Source organism: Apodemus sylvaticus, chromosome 10 (genome assembly GCF_947179515.1).
Source record: "Apodemus sylvaticus chromosome 10, mApoSyl1.1, whole genome shotgun sequence".
Taxonomy (NCBI): domain Eukaryota; kingdom Metazoa; phylum Chordata; class Mammalia; order Rodentia; family Muridae; genus Apodemus; species Apodemus sylvaticus.
In genome coordinates this window covers 74,854,946-74,869,655 of record NC_067481.1, presented here as the reverse complement: position 1 = coordinate 74,869,655, position 14,710 = coordinate 74,854,946, and the positions used below count along the sequence as shown (strand labels likewise).

General features: G+C 48.5%; 1 protein-coding gene across 1 annotated transcript in view; it reads left to right on the top strand.

The window, feature by feature from the left end:
* The first annotated feature begins 2,318 nt into the window (after positions 1–2,318).
* Positions 2,319–14,710, top strand: part of Rasgef1c (RasGEF domain family member 1C) — an 80,709-nt gene continuing 68,317 nt past the window's right edge. The window contains exon 1 of the mRNA XM_052196576.1: positions 2,319–2,450. The gene's annotated coding sequence lies outside the window, so the exon portion shown is untranslated. The remainder of the gene's footprint in view (positions 2,451–14,710) is intronic.

Genomic DNA, 14,710 nt, shown 5'->3' with positions numbered 1-14,710 from the left:
ATGCAAATAGCCGTGGCCCAACAGGGATGCAGAAACTGCCCCAACCCTGGAGTCAACCTCAGACATGCACAAACTGGAAAAGGTACTGCCTGTGGCTTAGTGTGGCGGATAGGTTCTGTACCCTCTGTAATCTCAACCATCTACATCAGTACAGTTCCCACAGAGTCTCCAAGAAGAAAGACAGGCTTTAGTTGGCCATGATGGTCACCATCCTAACAATGTGTCCTTTATAAACTGTCCCTCTTTCCTGCTCTAGCCCTGGCTCCCTGGAATCTCCTTCTACCTCAGCAACCTTCAATCTTATCTCAGGTTCCATTGCCAGGATCCCATCTGAGATAGCATCCTTTATTTAGGGGCCAGTGTCATGATGGTGCTGGGAACCCATCCCACCTACATCCAGGCCCATACTTACTCCACACATACATCACACACACACACACACCCAATGCTTCACACATTACCCTCAGTCACGTACATAATGTACATGATGTGTCACATGCTGGTTACATATCACATCCAAATGTTTTGCAGGCATGTGTACAGCATAAACACCACCACAAATCACATACTGCATACATTTAGTATGTGCAGGCTCATACTGCACATATATACACATATGCGTGTTCCCAATTCCTTCTTCTCCCCAGTCCTCACCCAGACTCTGTGGGAAGGCCGGATCCTGGTGTGTAAACAGTAAGAGATTGTCACACACACACACACACACACACACACACACCTCCTTGTGACTGACTGTAGGGTGACTTTCTCCTAGTGCTCTGCCCTTGTAGTAACATTGGAGGGCTTTCACCAGACTCAAGAATGGACAGTTTATGGGCTCTGCTAATAAAGTGAATTGGCTGGAGCCCAAAGCTCTGTCATCTTTGTTCTTGCATTTTATTGGTGATCCTGTTTGGTCACCTTGCAGGTTGTCAGGCTTCCCTGAGTCACCTGATGCATTTATGCCAAGGCTGAGGCAGAATGCTGTTGAGGACCCTACACAGGGTGTCTATGGCCACTGAAACCCAAGGGTCTCCTTTTACCCCCCAAGGACCCAACTCCAGACTGCACTTGCTAGCTGTCTTCAAGAATCTACCAAGATTTCCTTTGGCCATGCAGTCTCACCACCTGCTGGGAAAGGGTTCCTCAGAAACCTCACAACTATTACCTACCCAAGAGCTACCCCTGGGAAACTTCCCCCTCACCCCTCATCCTTCACCCCTCACCAACCTGGAAGCCCCCACTCCTACCAAGTTCTCCTGCCCTGGATCACTTGGTTGCCCTTGGACAACCAAGGCAGGGGGCTTCTTAGGAGCCAAAGCGTTTGGGGATGTACCATCACCTCCTGCTGGGGATGCTTTGGGCCGAGCTGGGGCTAGCTTTGTCCCTAGGGCTGCACTCAAGGACAAGATCTACCCCCTTCTTCCTAGTATGGAAGTCACTCCAGCCCTGCTCCCTTCCTCCTTGGCTCCCAGCACTCTCCCCGCTAAAGATTCAACGACTGTGATTTAACTACCCCAGGAATCAACATTTTTTTTTCCTGTTTTAATAACCAATAAATTCTGCTTGAGTGAATTGAGTTGGGTTTCTGCCACAATTCATCAGGAGGCTCTGCCGAAGCAGAAGACAGATGTCCTGACCTCCGCAGTGAGACAGACATGCCTGGATGGAGCCCAGGGCAGAAGGTCACCAGGCCCTGTGTTGGCTCCTTTTCACTTAAAATGATGAGTGCCCTCTATCTTTCTAGCATCCCAGTGCTTCCAGAACCATGAAACAGCTGATTTTCTTCTATGTCCCTCACGATAGGGAGGAGGGTGTGTGCAGTCTTCACCATCCTTTTGATACTTACCTGTGCCAATAGGACTCGGGGACACTGACCGCCCAAAGTTCAGTGACTGTTGTAGGAGAGCCCAGAAGAAAGGCCAGGACTTAGCCTTGAAGAAGTGTAAATTAGGTTTCAGGATGACAGAGGCTGGTCCCGAGAAGAGGTATGGCCTGGGGGCAGTTTAAGTGCAGAGGCCTCAGCGTCTAGGCTAGGGAGGGCACCACAGGAGCAGTTTTAGCACGCGCGCGCGCCGGACTTTCCTCAATCGAGGGGAGACGAATCGCATAGAGCGCCCTGAGCGCACTCCTGGATATTGGGCCTTGATCCCGGGAGCTGGGAGCAGAGGAGAGGCTTGGGCAAGGGGGCGGCATGCAGAGTGGACAGGGAGGGCAGTGGACATCGTTGCATTGCGCGGACTCGGGCGGCTCCACCCGCGCTTCCCCGTGCGGCCGCGAGGGGGCTTCGCGCTGCTCCAGCCGGGCCAGGCGCACGGGCGGGCTGCGCGCGGGATCGCGGCGGGCTGCAAGCGGGCGAGCAGGCAGCGCCCAGTCCACCGTGCAGCGGCTGCGGCGGGCGCGGCGGGCGCTGCCGATGGGCCGGGCCCGGGCTGCCGGAGCGCCGGGAGCCGGTGAGTTACGCGCGGTCGGGAGCCACACCTGAGCTGCGGACAAGGGCGTGCGGGGCGCAGCGAGGTCCGCCTGTGGGGCGCGGCAGTGACGTGGGCGGGGACCGCTGATCGGGCCGCGGGCGGGCACGCGCGGGGCTGACCCGGGGCAAGGTGCGCGCGGGGGGGACAGTGCGCGTGGCCGGAGCCGCGGCGCGGGTGGCGGGGAGGTGGAAGACACGGGGCCGAATGGCGCGGGAGTCCCCCCAGCCCCCATACACACACCTCTCTAAGGCACAGGGCGGGCGCGGGGGTCCCCGGGGTGGAGATGCCCTGCAGCGGCTGGAGGCTGGGGACTCAGCGAAGGGCACGCCCCCAGCCGCTGGAAGGAGACCACCTCCATATACAGGCTAGTGGCAGAAAAAGCCAGCTTGGGCCCATAGTCTCCTCCCACATGGGTCTCAGTTTCCCTGGCTCTGAAACGGGCACAGCTAAGTTGACCTGCGATTTGCATGGGAAAGGTGACAAGAGCCTTGGCCTTGTGGGAATCATAGGACCAGTGTGCCCATGAGGGTCTGTAGGGTCATGGCATCTGCTGGGGCTCCATGTGTGTCCCTCAGGCAGTGGCAGGGAGCAGGGGAGGGGGGGTGTCAAGGAAAGCGACAGAGAAGCTCTGGGGAGAAGTGGGTGCTCGGAACGCAGCTGTCTGCCCAGGAGCTTAGATGGTGAGGTGATGGAGTCCCTTGCACTCCAACTGACCCCCTCCTGCGGCTGTAGGACAGGCAAGAGCGGCCAAGAGGGGTCGAGGGAAGAAGACCCACCTGATGCGCAGAGCTGTGTTTCCATCTCACAGTCAAGTAAACAGACTCAGAGGGGGAGAGGACTTGCTCTGCCCATGAAGTAACAGAGGCGAGGTTCCAGCTCCTACCCCAGCCACTCTGCCAGGTGCCCTAAGAATGCTGTGTTTACTGATCGCCTACTGTGTGCAGCCAGCTCCCTAGCCTGAGCACTGTTCCCACACTGCTGTGAGGGCAGATAGCTACCTAGGGAAAATCTGAAGCCGTTTCAGCAGATCATTTCTAGAAGGTCAATAAAATGGGGTAATGGGTTCGAGAGGCAGGGAGTGGGACAGAGCCTGGACCAGGTCAGAGAGGATGCCTGTGCCTGTGCCTGGCTAGAGATCTCTGTGCTGTAAATCAAAAGAGGAGCCCACGGGAACGGGCTGAACAGGTGCAACAGCCCTGGGGCAAGTGCGGGTCATGGATGAGAAGGGCTTTGAACCGGCTAAGTCAGCAGGACTGAGGCTACGATGTCCTTCTGGGTGCAGTGGGCAGTCCTCGGAGGTTTGGAGTTTGACTTGTAGAAGGAAAGATTTAATGGAAGTTGAAGAGCTGTGCAGGGGGCAGAGAGGAAGCAGGGTTAGCGTGGCCAGACAGAGAGAACCCAGACTGGCCTAAGAGATCAGGGGTGTGGAGATAGTTGAGAGTGTTGTGCCTATCCGCCCTGGTGGCATGGCCACTTAAAGACCTTCATCCTGGCAAAACCAAAGCCCCAAAGAGGCTTATAGCAAGTTGAGGGCTCAGGTAGAAAGGGAGCCTAGTTTTAATTCAAGTGCTTTCCCACTCTAGTCCAGCAGGGGGCGCGTGAGTGCGGGCGGGGTTGCAGAAGACTTCTGCAACCTTCTGACTTGTCATCAGGTGTCTCAGCATGCTGGATTTGTCCTTAACCAAACATGGAGTTGGCCGTTTCCCATCGAGGCCTTTATTCCTTTAAGTGGAAATTGAGAAGCCAAGAAACCACCATCTAGGTTGGGTGTGCCCATGGCTATCCTGGTGTCATTGAATTTAGACTCTGTCAGGGTGCCCCAATCAAATCGTCTTTAAAAACAAACTAAAAATTCATATTTCTGTTTCTTTTCTCATAGTGAGAACCTTATCCCCAAATCATCAGTTAGATTTAATCGTTTTTCTAAACCCTAGAAGACACACAGATAAGGTTTCAGAATGAAATGCACCAACTGCTACCCACCCCAAACTACTACCTAAGGTCTCAGATGTCGTTGGGTGCACACCCAGAGCTCTGTGGGTCATTTTCCAGTATGATTTAGTTTTAGTTTCATGAATTTCTAGTGCCTGGTTTTGCACATCCTTGGTGTGGCAATTTTATTTTTGAATCTGTAAAATATTTTTATGGCTCAAAGGCCACAACTTCATAAAAGCTCTATTATACTGTATTTAGAAGTTATTTAGAAGTACAGCTCATCCCCGTGCCTTTGTCCCCATTCCATATCAGTGGTAACCATTTTAAATAGTTCCTAGATTACTTATCTATGTCCTGTTTACCAAATGCCATTTATACATTATATTAGTATCTGTTGCATCCCCCTTTGTACTGTGACAAAAATTCTACCTAAAAACCAGATCTTCCAGTCTATAGAGACCTTTCTAGTTCTTTTTCACTACTATATATTATTCTACTACGTGGCTGTACCCTAGTTTATTTTATTTGCGTTCTGTGGGTGGACCTCTGATTTCTATTCCAGGCTTTTGATTTTTTTTTTTAGTCTTTTAAAAAATTTTTATTTTATATGTATGTGTCGTGTGTGTGTGTGTGTGTGTGTGTGTGCTTATGTGGCAGCCAAAGGACGTGTTGGATTCCTTGAAGTTAGAGTTACAGACGTTTGTGAGCTTGTGTTTATCTTTAATTAATCAAAATATTTCTTTATTTTATTTATTTCTATCCAAAGGGAAGAAAAAGTCTATTCAGTATCATGGTACAGAGGAGAACAGTTGAACAAAAAGTCTCTCCTTGCTGTCTTTCTGAGCCTGGCAGGGCTCACGGCTGCCACCTGTCATTTCCAGGGTTTCCTAGCTATTCCAGAGTGTTTATGATATATGAAGTTGGAGCGTGTTCGTGTGTTCACAGTGTGTGCATGTTTCAGTGTGCAGGTGCATAAGTGTGTGTGGGAGGGTGTAGGCCAAAGGATAGCCCTGGGTATTATTCCTTAGGCACCCTCTGTCCTACTATTCTTAAGGCAAACCTAGAGCTTGCCAGTTAATCTGGGATGTCTGGCATGTGAGCCCTAAGGATGTGCCTAGTCGGTGCCTCCCTAGCAGCAAGATGAGAGGTGCGTGCCAGCAGGCTCTGCTAAATAAATAATAAATAAATAAATAAATAAATAAATAAATAAATAAATAAATAAATAAATGGGAGCTTACGCCATTATGCTTAGCTTTGAGAAAGTAAGTTCCAAGGATCAGACTCCAGTCCTTGTCCTTGCCCTCGAAAGACAAACACATCACCAGCTTGGTTTTCTTCTCAGCCGCCTTTCTCCATCAGCTTCTGGAAAAATCTACGTCTTTATGCAGCTGAACCATAAGAATCATAGATGTTTTTCTGTCTCCAGGCCGCGCCCACAGGTGAGGCTGTCCTTGAACAGGGTTTTTACATCTCTTTATCCAGGAGACCTTCACCTGGCTAGTTGTTGTTATAACTATTTCTCCCTTCCACTGTCTCTCCTAACTGGTTATTTCCCCTGCATGTGTTATGTTTTCCTACCACTTTCAGTTTTCTCCTCTGTTTTGTAACTGCTCTGTGCATAGCTTGGGTATACCGTGTCTACGTCTCAACAGTCTCATTTTTCTTTACTAATTTTTAGGTATTTATTACTTCCATCTAATTAGACTAGCTAAATACTTTCAGTTGGGGCTAGAGAAACAACACGGCTCAGCGCTTGGGAGTAACTCTGCTGTTTCAGAGGACACAGGTTAAGTGCCCAGCACCCATAACAGGGGTTCAGAAGCCCTGTAATTCTAGCTCTGGGGACCCAATGCCCTCTTCTGACCTGTGAGGTCACCTGCGCTCGGTGGCACATGCACACACAGACACACGAACAACAAACAAACCAGTGCTCCAGTTCAATATTGAATCTTGGCTGCAATGGGCATCTTTACCTTGCCCTGAGGCTATGAAAGATGCAAATTTTAAGGATGACAGGGAGGGAGATATGAAGGAGATGCCTTAGTTCATTTTCTGCTTCTTTATAGACTACCAGACACTGAGGAAACTGTAAACAGCAGCTGTGTATTTGGTTCCAGGTCTGAAGGCTAGAGAGTCCACAATGAAGGGATTGCATTTGTAAGGGCGGTTGTGCCTTCTCATCCCTCAGCAGGAGGAGGAAAGGTGAGAGAGAGAAGGGGCAGGGCAGCCAAGTTGACTTTTCTAATGACCCACTCTAGAGCAACCTAACCCATCCTACAAGAATGACAGCTCTTTGTAAGAGCAGAACACACGTGGCTTTGTTTTTGGTTTTTTTTGTTTTTGTTTTTGGTTTTTTTGGATTTAGTTTTTCCGAGACAGGGTTTCTCTGTGTAGCCCTGGCTGTCCTGGAACTCACTCTGTAGACCAGGCTGGCCTCGAACTCAGAAATCTGCCTGCCTCTGCCTCCCAGAGTGCTGGGATTACAGGCGTGTGCCACCACTGGGTCACCTACCTCACTTTTGTCTTAATAATAGGGTCTCACTGTGTAGACCTGAGCTGGCCTGGGACTCAATCTGTAGAGCAAAGTGACCTCAGATTCACAGAGATTCACTTGCTTCTGCCTCCCACATGCTGGGAGTAAAGACAAGGACCACCAGGCCTCAGCCTCAGACCTCTGTACATTTAGTACTGAGGGTAAAGTGTCTGACACGTGGCCTCTGGGGTACACTCTGACACAAGTCATTCATCCCTATGTTATTGGAAATGTTGTTATTGAATCGTGTATTCATAGAGCAGTATGTAATTTCTCCTTGGCACTGTTAGGACAGTGAGTCACATTAGGGGATTCTCTAATTTCAGATCTGGGACAAAGGTGAGGGAAATCTGGTGGCATCTTAGTCCTTGATCATCCCTGCATCCCTAAAACCAATCCCACTCGGCCATGATGCATTCTGCTTTGATACTGTTATATGGGTTAGCTATTGCTGCATAACAGCTTGTCGGCAGCGGTTGGATTAAAGCAGCCTGTGCTCATGATCACCCACAGCTGGCTCAGAGCTGGTGCTGGCTAGAGTGGACACCCTCCCCTCCCCCGCCCCCATGACCTGCTCACCTCTCATTAGGCCTCTCCTTCTGCATTGGAGAGGGAATCAACACACAAACTCTGGAAGACACCTTCAACTTTCAGTAGTCACCCACAGTTTCCAGGAGCCACCTCTAGTTCCTTGTCACATGGGAGCCTTCACCATGACCATTTACTCTACTAAGCTAGTGAAGAAAGATCACAGGGCAACACCCAGACAGAGCAAAACATCAACATCAGGTAACCATGGACACAACTTTCTATTGCCTTTGATATAATTCACCAGCTAGAGGAAAGCGAAAATTCCCACCCACTCTCCAGGGCGTGGCTTTCAAGAGGGGATGACGGTTGGGTGCTTTAGAGCTAGGCCACAGTGGTGCTCAATTTCAGATTGCTAATACATGATTTTTGCTAGAGGGCCTGGTATCATCCCTCGCCTGCCCAAGTTTAGCTTGTAACAGTTTCTTTAAGAAGAGTGTATGACGGGTGTTTCTCGGTTTTGTTCTCTCTGTATCCCTGATTCTTGAAGGACTGATTGGCTGGTTGTAAAATACTTGAATTTCTTTCTTAAACTTGTTAAGATGGGGACTTGGAGACATCACTAGCCTTGGTACTTGGGAAAATTTCATAAAGAATAGTGTAGGGGCTGATGAGATGGCTCAGTGGTTAAAAGCACCGACTACTCTTCCGAAGGTCCTGAGTTCAAATCCCAGCAACCACATGGTGGCTCACAACCATCCATAACAAGATCTGACACCCTCTTTTGGAATGTCTGAAGACAGCTACAGTGTACTCACATAAAATAAATAAATAAATAAATAAATAAATAATAATAGTGTACTCTGCCGGGCAGTGGTGGTGCACACCTTTAATCCCAGCACTTGGGAGGCAGAGGCAGGCAGATTTCTGAGTTCGAGGCCAGCCTGGTCTACAGAGTGAGTTCCAGGATAGCCAGGGCTATACAGAGAAACCCTGTCTCAACATAAAATACACACATACCACACACATACACAAAGCCACTATGGAATATTTGCCGTGTCTCACTATTCAGTATTTATTTTTACTGAATGAATTATTGAGGGCGTTACTGGAATAAGTGTGCCACTTAAAAGCTGATATTCAAGAGACTCAGTTAGTACGAAAGAATCAGGCAGTTTAGGAAGCAGTTCCTAAAGATACCGGAAAGCTGCTTCCTCAATGCTCCATCCAGACACCTCCGCTCTCAAGGACAGAGCAGTGGCTCTCAGCCGTCCTGATGCTGCAACCCTTTAACAGAGTTCCTCATGGTGTGGTGACCTCCAGCCATAAAATTATTTTGTTACTGCTTTATGACTGTAATTCTTCTAATGTTATAAGTCATAATGTAAATAACTGCTCGGCAGGATATCTGGCATACAACTCCAGATTGGTCAGAACCCACAGGTTGAGCACCGCTACTTTATAGGGAGGAAGAGGAGGAGAGGTGCAGGGTCTTTGTCATCCTGTTTGTTTGTTGTTTGTTTGGTTGGTTTAGTTGCTTGTTATTCTGTTCGGTTTTGTATTTGAGACATGGTTTCTCTGTGTTAGCCTTGACTGTCCTAGCACTTGCTTTATAGAACAGGCTGGCCTTGAACTCACCGAGATTCACCTGCCCCTGCCTTCTGAGTGCTGGAATTAAAGATGTGTGCCACCGCTGCCCGGCCTTTGCCAACGTTTTTATCCTCCATCCTCCTGGGAACATCAGCTCCAGCCAAACCTTGTGTTTGTTGATCCATCTAAGGGCTGTTACACAGGACATCAGGTATTCTAGGGTCTGTAAATCTGACAAACAATTGCTAGCATTTAAGCATGAAAACAGGAGCTTCTTCTCAGGATTTAGAATGCCAAACAGCAGCGACGGCATGTAAACACCTCCAAAAGAACTAAAAAGGAGACAGGAGAACAGAGAAGCAACTATGCTAATGATCCTCAGACCCCATCCTGTCTGTTCTCGGTCCACCACTTGAAGCCATGACTGCTCTGAGCAGCACCCTGGGCGTGTCAGTCTTTCTTCAGTTGTCTCAGCGGCAGCGTTCCCCTGCACGGAGTGAGCAGTTGTTGGGTATTCACAAGGGTGTGCATTTGCAAACACGAGCCCTCCCGGGGTTAAAGATGAACTCCTCTATATATCACAATGAGGCTGAGACGCTAGGAGAGGCACTGTGGTTCCAGAGAGATCAAGGAGTGTTGACGTGTTGATGAGACATCAGGTGTTGGGCTGGTCATGGAGATAGTGACCGTGTAAATTTGAAGGGAGCCCCATCCGTGGTCAGCCTCCAGTCAACAGCATCACTGTCTGTCTGCTGCTGGTGCTGGGTCTTAGGAAGCCTAAATGATGCTCAGAAATGTTTACATTTCAATGTTGCTTTGCAATATGAAGTGCTTCTTGAGTGCCCACTCCTTGCTATGCCCTGTGCAGGGTGCCAGGTCCTTGTGGGCGTTATTTTATGAGAATGGGGGAAACAAATGGTAGAGAAATCCTCTTTGGGAAAGGTTAATAAAGTCAATCAACTCCTAGCCAAGACTGACCACAAGAGAGACATACATACATACATACATACATATGGACAGACAGACAGACAGATCGAGCAGGAGTGAAAGAGAACAGGTCGCCAATATCAGGAACAAAAATGGGAGAGACATAATTTCAAATTACACACACACACACACACACACACACACACACACGGGGAGGGGGTGGAGAGAGAGGGGAGAGGGAGAGAGAGAGAATGGAAATAAATGGATAACAGGGGCTTTTAGAAGCACACCAAGACTTTGATACTTTACGTAGAATGGACAAATGCTTTTGAAAGTTGCAGCTTATCAAAAAATAACCCAAGAAAGAGAAAACCTGCACAACACCATTTTTTCATTAAAGAAATTGAACTTATAATTAAAATTCTCCCTTGACAGAAAATGCCAGGCCCGGGAGTCTTCTACAGTGAATTCTATCAAATATTTAAGAAAGGAACTCCAACACTCCTTCATTCTGTCAGTAAAAATTAGTGTGTCTGGCAATTCGAATACTGACAAGGATATGGGTGACAGAGACCCTTAACGTTTTGGGGTTGGGGTGTGCATTTCAGGAACCAATTTGTGAAAGCACTTAGTGAAATTGGTCCTTGCTGCATACACCTGCAAAGCAGTAGTCCTGCTCTGGTGATGTCTGTCCACAGGAGAACTGTGTGTGTGAGCTCCAATACCTGGCTCACCACAGCAACTGGAAACAATGTATTTACACATGCATTGTATTAGCTTAAAAAGTAATGCATAGAGGATGACACCATTTCTGTCAGATATAAAAGCCAACTATACAATGAAGTGTTTAGAGATGTCTACTTCTGAGAGAAAATGTAGGAGAGATAAATGTGTTTTCAAAGTTCCATCTAACAGAATATACTGATAGCTTGACCTTGTCACACCTCCATCACGACAGCATGTCATTTGCTGTAAGTATTAATAAAATTTTTGTTCATAAAAAAAGTGCTTTAATAGGAGCTGGGAAGATGGCTCAGTGGGTAAGAGTGCTTGCTGTATAAATGTGAAGACCGAGGCTTGAATCCCCAGCACTGAGGTAAAGAAGACAGTCAGGCAGAGTTGTCACGCCTGTAACCACAGCATTTCAGGGTGGACACAGATGGATCCTGTGGAGCTCCCTAGCCAGACAGCCCAGCAGGAGAGGGGAGCAGCCTTAGGTTCACTGGAAAACCCTGTTCCAAGGGAACAGGACAAAAACAAGCGAGGAGGACGCTCAGTATCTGCTTCTGGCTTCATACATGCACACACATGCATGCTCACAAGTACAACACACACACACACACTTATTAATTAACCAACTTAATTTAAAAAGTTTTAATGTCGTATATTTTAGATCTGGGCTAGGGGCATGGATGACTGCTGGTTAGTCTTATGTCAACCTGACACAAGCTAGAGTCTTTCTGCCCCAACTTGCTTTCTGGTCATGGTGTTTCTTCACAGCAATAGAAACCCCAGCTAAGACAATGCCTAATAAATGATCACTGCTTGGATGGCCAGAGAGCCCCTCGGTTTCTAATTTGCTACTGTGACTCATGGCACATTCATGCAGAACATTGTGTGTCCCGATCCTTTCAACAAGCAGGGGTTGACTGTTCCTCATCCAAGATGCTTATGTGCTTAAGGAATGTTTTTGACAAGGTGGAATTATTTACATATATAACATATTATTACATATACATAATGAAACATGTTAAGAATAGTATCCAAGTTTAAACAGGAAATTCTGGTACCACTCGAACTCATAGCTCTTTGGTTTTGGTTTGGTTTGGTTTGGTTATTTTCTTTATTTACATTTCAAATGTTATCCCCCTTCCCGGTTTCCCCTCTGAAAACCCCCTATCCCACCCCCACTCTCCCATGCTTCCATGAGGGTGCTCCCCCAGCCACCCACCCACTCCCATCTCCCTGCCCTCACATTCCCCTACACTGGGGCATCGAGCCTTCACAGGACCAAGGGTCTCTCCTCCCATTAGTGACTGACAAGGCCATCCTTTGCTACATATGCAGCTGGAGCCCTCCATGTGTACCCCTTGGTTGGTGGTTTAGTCTCTGGGAGCTCTGGGGGGGAGGGGTCTGGTTGGTTGAAATTGTTGTTCTTTCTATGAGGTTGCAAACCCCTTCAGCTCCTTCAGTCCTTCCCCTAACTTCCCCTGTGTTCAGTCCAATGGTTGGCTGTGAGCATCCACATCTGTATTGGTCAGGCTCTGGCACAGCCTCTCAGGGGACAGCCATACCAGGCTCCTGTCAGCAAGCACTTCCTGGCATCAGCAATGGTGTTGGGTTTGGTGTCTGCAGATGGGATGGATCCCCAGGTAGGGCAGTCTGTGGATGGCCTTTTTCTTCAGTCTCTGCTCCACAATTTGTCCCTACATTTTCTTTAGTCAGGAGCAGTTCTGGGTTAATATTTTTGAGATGGGTGGGTAACCATCTCCCTCAATTGGGGGCCATGCCTAACCTCTGGATATGGTCTCTATAGGTTCTCTCTCCCCTTTGTTTGGTATTTCAGCTAATGTCATCCCTGTGGGGTCAGTCCTGGGAGCCTCTTGCTTTCCTAGCATCTGGGACTTTCGAGTGGCTACCCCCAGTTCCCCATCCCCCACTGTTACACACCTCCATTCAATTTCCTGACCCTCTCTACTTCTCCCCATCTCCTCCCACACCTGACCCTGCCCTTCCCCTCCCCCTCCCCCTCCTCTCCCTCCTAGATCCCTCCTTTCCTCTGCCTCCCGTGATTATTTTATTCCCCTTTCTAAATAGCACTGAAGCATCCACACTTTGGTCTTCCATCTTCTTGACCTTCATATGGGTCTGTAAGTTGTATCATGGGTATTCCGAACTTTTTTCCTAATATCCACTTATCAATGAGTACATACCATGTGTGTTCTTTTGTGATTGGGTTACCTCACTCAGAATGATATTTTCTAGTTCCATACATTTGCCTTTGAATTTCATGAAGTCATTGTTTTTTATACTGTATTTTTAAATGTGCCTTCAGGTGTGGAATTTTCCACTTGTTTGGTCAGTGCTCTAAAAGCTTTGGATTTTGGACCAGACCACACTTAGGACTTTATAATAAAATACTGAGATGAGTCCTTATGCCCGCCCTCTTCCCATGCTCTGTATGGACTGTTCTCACGTTGGATACCACTGACTAATGAAGCCGCATGGCCACGGGGCCTCTCTGCACAGGGCTGGACCCAAGGCGTTCCCGGTCAGGGAACAAGGGGAGGAGTTTCAGTGGGGATTACCTTAGAGGAAGCTGATATGGGGGTATGACACCCCAGCTGTCCTCAAAAGTCAACCCAAATATGTGTGTCTGAGGAAGGAAGGAGTGATAGTTAGGTCCTAGTGTGGAAGACCCTGGTCTCAGTACCCGCTCCGGCCACTGTACCATCCATCACTCTCCTGAGTGGCTGGGGTAAGGTGGTATATCAGATGTGCATGGGCTCCGGGCCTTCTTTCCTTTTTACCTTTATTTATTTTTAGATTGGCTTATTAGTATTCATTTATGGGCTGTAACACTGTACTGCCATGTACATACACAATATGCAATGATAATATGCATGGTTTCTCCTTTCCAGCCCCTCAAATGTGACCGTTTCTCTGTTCCAGGACCCTTCAAATCCTTCCTTTCTGGCCAATAAGGCATGCTAACCTAATTGTTGTAGACCAGGTGACTCAACTGTGCTATAGAACATTGGGCATCCTTTCTTACCATCATATCTTCATGTCCCTTACCATCTTCATGGTTCCCTGCCAACCTCAACTAACTCCATGCACAAGAGGTAAAAAAGTGAGAGGCGGGGCCTGAGGTGCCGAGCCACAGTAGACTGAGATCATGCCTGCAAACGCAGGTCTCGCGGCACACTCAGTTTCCAAGCCTTTGACCACTCTCTGCTTTCGGACTTGGGACCGTGAGCTGGCTCTGGGTCCTCAGAGGTCAGTCATATCTGTAGCCCTCTAGAGGGATTTGCTAACTACTGGTGACAGATTCCCATCAAACGGTTTAACTTCCCAGCACCTCAGTATCTGGTAACAGCATCCATCAGTCATGTGGGAAGTGGTCATGTCTGGACCACTCCTGGGCTTTCCCCAGCTTAGCGCTTCTGGCCGTGGGGCTGCTTTGACAAGCCCTTTAAGGATAAAAAATAGCATACATGGAGGTCTTGTGAGCCTGTGCAAGGCAGATTGCGGGAAAGGCTTAAAGAGGCTGAGATGACAGAGCGTGTGACAGCTGCTCAGGGGACAAGAATTGCAGGTCCCCAGTGGCCTGTGGTTTGCAAACAGATGTGTGGGCATGAGCAAAGCCAAATTGCATAGCACTCTGGGTGATGGAAGGGGCGCCAAGTGCCGCAGGTTACTGTTCTGAACCGTTCTCGGGGAAAATGTACTTCTAGTCTGCAAACAGCAAACCTGAGAAGGAGGAACAAATTAGGTTATTGTGCCGTAACCGATTCCATGTGCAGCGCAGTCGACAGAGGCACATTTTACATAATGACCGTGATCAGCAGGGCTGCCACTCACCTTAATGAGAGAGAGAGGAGCCTGCTGTCCCCTCCTGTCACATCTTTCCCACAGCTCAGACAGGGACCAGGACCCAGCAGGTCTGCCTGCCAAAGCCCAAGGTCACACAGCATCCAGGCTTGCTGGGACTTCAAGGAAGAAA